The sequence below is a fragment of the Equus asinus genome, chromosome X (genome assembly GCF_041296235.1).
Source record: "Equus asinus isolate D_3611 breed Donkey chromosome X, EquAss-T2T_v2, whole genome shotgun sequence".
NCBI lineage: Eukaryota > Metazoa > Chordata > Mammalia > Perissodactyla > Equidae > Equus > Equus asinus.
This window is the reverse complement of record NC_091820.1, coordinates 89,814,240-89,818,422: the sequence shown is the minus strand read 5'-3', so window position 1 is coordinate 89,818,422 and position 4,183 is coordinate 89,814,240. Positions and strand designations below refer to the sequence as shown.

The window sequence follows — 4,183 nt, the reverse complement described above, 5'->3', positions numbered from 1 at the left end:
TTACTTGGTTGAGATAATATATTGTGTCATCAGGTCTAAAAAGCTGGTTACATTACCATGGGTTGCTTGACTAATTAACATATAGACAAGATTCTATTAAAAAACAGATATGTTGTAGGGAAATAATCATTGGACTGTGGATAAGCTCAGTGAGGCCTAGTTCTTTTATCTATTCATTTTAAAATACAGGTATAACTATTTCAAATTTACTCTCTAATTTTCTTTCTATCGCTTCTCGGCCTTTTGGCCAAGATCAAGTGTAATTTTCTCTCTCTGTCCCAATTGGCTAGTGCTTCAGTTACTGTTCATTTGATATCTTGCTTTAGAGCAGTATATATTTTGTGAGGTTATTGACTATGGCTTTGCAATGTAATTCTGGCATTAACTACTTGGAGTTAGGTCAAATTTCAAGGTTAAAGACATAGACCTTCACAAGACTCCTCTCACTTCACACACACCAGCCACAAGCTCCAGTGTTCCCAGCTTCCTTGAACTTCTGACAAACAGGCTACAAATTCAAGGGTTCCATTACCCTCTCAGGTCTGATAATTTGCTAGAATGAATCACAGAACTCAGGAAAGTACTATCATTAGTATTACAGTCTTATTATAAAGAATACAAATCAGGACCAGTGAAATGAAGAGACACATAGGATGAGGTCTGGGAGGGTCCCAAATGCAAAGCTTCTGTGTCCTCAGAATGTGTCACCCTCCTGGTACATACATATGTATCACCAGCTTAGTTTTTATTGTATTATTACATTTATTACATTTATTGTATTATTTTATTTACTGCTTGAATTATTGGTTATGTGATTGAACTTAATCTCCAGCCTTTTCTTTCTGGAGTTTGGGAGGTCAGAAGGAGATATCACATGGTTCAAAGTCCCTGTCCTCTAGTCATATGATTGGTCTTTCTGGTATGGACTGCCCCCATTCTAAAACTGTCTAGGAGCCCAGAATGAGTGACTTCACCAGGATAAACACAAATGTGGTTTGAGGAGCCCACCAAGAATAACAAAGATGTTCCTATAACTCAGGAAATTCCAAAGATTAGAAGTTCCCTTTCAGGAACCAGGGAAAAGGATGAGACAAATTCTTTATTATAAAACAGATTTCATTGTTTATGTTTTCCTATACATGACACAACATGGTATAGTTATGGAAAACTGCCTTTGAATCACGATATCTGTGTTCTCTTTTTTTTAAAATTATTTTACTGGGGTCACAATGGTTTATAACATTGTATGATTTCAGGTGTACATTATTATTTATCAGTTTCTGGATAGACTACATCATGCCCACTCCCAAAATAGTATAGTTTTTATCCATCACCATACATATGTGCCCCTTTATTCCTTTCATTCACCCCCCACCCCGCTTCCCCTCTGGTAACCACTAATCTTTTCTGTTTGTCCATGTGTTTATCTCCCACATACGAGTAAAATCATATGGTACTTGTCTATCTCTGTCTGACTTATTTCACTTGATGCAATCAAGGTCCACCCATATTGTTGCAAATGGGACAATTTTGTCTTGTTTTATAGCTGAGCAGTATTCCATCATATATATATACACCATTTCTTTATCCATTCACCAGTCAATGGACACTTGGGTTGCTTCCACATTTTGCCTATTGTGAATAATGCTGCAATGAACATAGGGGTGCATAAATCTCTTTGAATTGTTGATTTCAAGTTCTTTGGATAAATACCCAGTAGTGCGGTAGCTGGATCATATAGTATTTCTATTTTTAATTTTTGAGAAATCTCTGTGCTGTTACCCATAGTGGCTGCACGAGTTTGCATTCCCACCAGTAGAGTATGAGGGTTCCTTTTCTCCACATCTCTCCAACATTTATTTCTTGTCTTGGTAATTATAGCCATTCTGAGAGGTATAAGGTGATATCTCATTGTAGTTTTCATTTGCATTTCCCTAAAGATTAGTGATGTTGAACATCTTTTCAGGTGTCTGTTGACCATGTGTATATCTTCTTTGGAAAAATGTCTGTTCATATCCTCTGCCCATTTACTGGTCAGGTTGTTTGTTTTTTGTTGTTGTTGAATTGTATGAGATCTTTCTATATTTGAAGATTAACCCCTTGTCAGATATATGATTTGCAAGTATTTTCTCCCAGTTGGTGGGTTATCATTTTGTTTTGTTCCTGGTTTCCTTTGCCTTGCAGAAGCTTTTTAGTCTGATGTAGACCCATTTGTTTATTTTTCCTTTTGTTTCCGTTGCCTGAGTAGACATGTAGTCAAAACCATGCTGCTAAGACCAGTGTCAAAGAGGGTACTGCCTATATTTTCTTCTAGGAGTTCTATGGTTTCAGGTCTTAGATTCAAGTCTTTACTACATTTTGAGTTAATTTTTGTGTATGTGTAAGATAATGGTCTACTTTCATTCTTTTGCATGTGCCTGTCCAGTTTTCCCAGTGTCATTTATTGAAAAGATTTTCCCCTCTCCATTGTATGTTCTTAGCTCCTTTCTCAAAGATCAGCTGTCCATAGAAGTTTTCCTTCTGGGCTTTCAATTCTGTTCCATTGATCTGTGTGTCTGCTTTTGCACCAGAACTATGTTGTTTTGATTACTATAGCTTTGTGCTATATTTTGAAGTCAGGGATTGTGATGCCTCCAGCTTTTTTCTTTTCACTATTCAGAGTGTTTTCTTGTTCCAAATAAATTTTAGGATTCTTTTTTCTATTTCAATGACATTAGGATTCAGATTGGGATTGCATCGAATGTGTAGACAGCTTTAGGTAATATGGACATTTTTCCTTTTTTTATGTATGCTTTTTTTAGTGAGGAAGATTGGCCATGAGCTATCATCTGTTGCCAATTTTCCTCTCTTTTTTTCTCCTCCCCAAAGCCCCAGCACATAGTTGTATATCCTAGTTGTAGGTCCTTCTAGTTCATCTATATGACATATCACCTCAGCACAGCTTGATGAGCAGTGTGTATGTCCGCCTCCAGAATCTGAACCAGTGAATCCCAGGCCACCAAAGTAGAGTGTGCAAACTTAATCACTACACTATTGGGCTGGCCCCTGGACAGTTTAACTATGTTTATTTGTCCAATCCATGAGCATGGAATATCTTTCCATTCCTTTGTCCTCTTTGATTTCTTTCAATAATGTCTTATAGTTGTCAGATACAGATCTTTCACCTCTTTGGTTAAATTTGTTCCTAGATATTTTATTCTTTTTGTTGTCATTGTAAATGGGATTGTTTCTTGACTTCTCTTTCTGCTAGTTTGTTATTAGCATATAGAAATGCAACTGATTTTTGTAAGTTGATTTTGCACCCTGCAACTTTGCTGTAGATGTTGATTTTTTGTAATAGTTTTCTGGTGGATTCTTTAGGGTTTTCTATACACAGAATTGTGTGGTCCACAAACAGTGAAAAGTTCACTTCTTCCTTTCTAATTTGGATACCTATTTATTTCTTTTTCTTGCCCAAATTCTCTGGACAAAACCTCCAGTACTATGTTGAATAAGAGTGGTGAGAGTGGGTACCTTTATGTGGTTCCTGTTCTCAGAGGGATGGCTTTCGGTTTTTCCCCATTATGTATGATGTTGTTGTCCATTTGTCATATATTGCCTTTATTTTGTTGAGGTACTTTCTTTCTATACCCATTTTATTGAGAGTTTTCATCATAAATGGATGTTGGATCCTGTTAAATGCTTTCTCTGTATCTATTGAGATGATCAAGTGATTTTTGTTCCTCATTTTGTTAATGTGGTGTATCATAATGATTGACTTGTGGATGTTGAATCATCCTTGGATCCCTGGTATAAATTCCACTTGATCCTGGTGTATGATCCTTTTAATTTATTGCTGTATTCAGTTTGCCAATATTTTGTTGAGGATTTTTGCATCTATATTCATTAGCACTATTGTCCTGTAATTTTCTTTCTTTGTGCTGTCCTGGTCTAGTCTTCATATCATGGTGATGTTTGCCTTATAGAATGAGTTGGGAAGTCTTCCCTCTTCTTCAGTTTTTGGAATAGTTGAGAAGGAGAGGTATTAAATCTTCTTTGAATGTTTGGTAGAATTCTCCAGAGAAACCATCTGGTCCTGGACTTTTGTTTTTTGGGAGGTTTTTAATTACTGTTTCAATCTCATTATTTGAGATTGGTCTATTCACATTCTCTATTTCTTCTTGATTCACTTTTGGGAGGTCGT

The 4,183-nt window shown here is 36.3% G+C and overlaps 1 pseudogene; it reads left to right on the top strand.

Moving 5' to 3' along the window:
* The first annotated feature begins 227 nt into the window (after positions 1-227).
* LOC139042808 (U2 spliceosomal RNA) lies at positions 228-378 on the top strand (annotated as a pseudogene).
* The last annotated feature ends 3,805 nt before the right edge of the window (positions 379-4,183 follow it).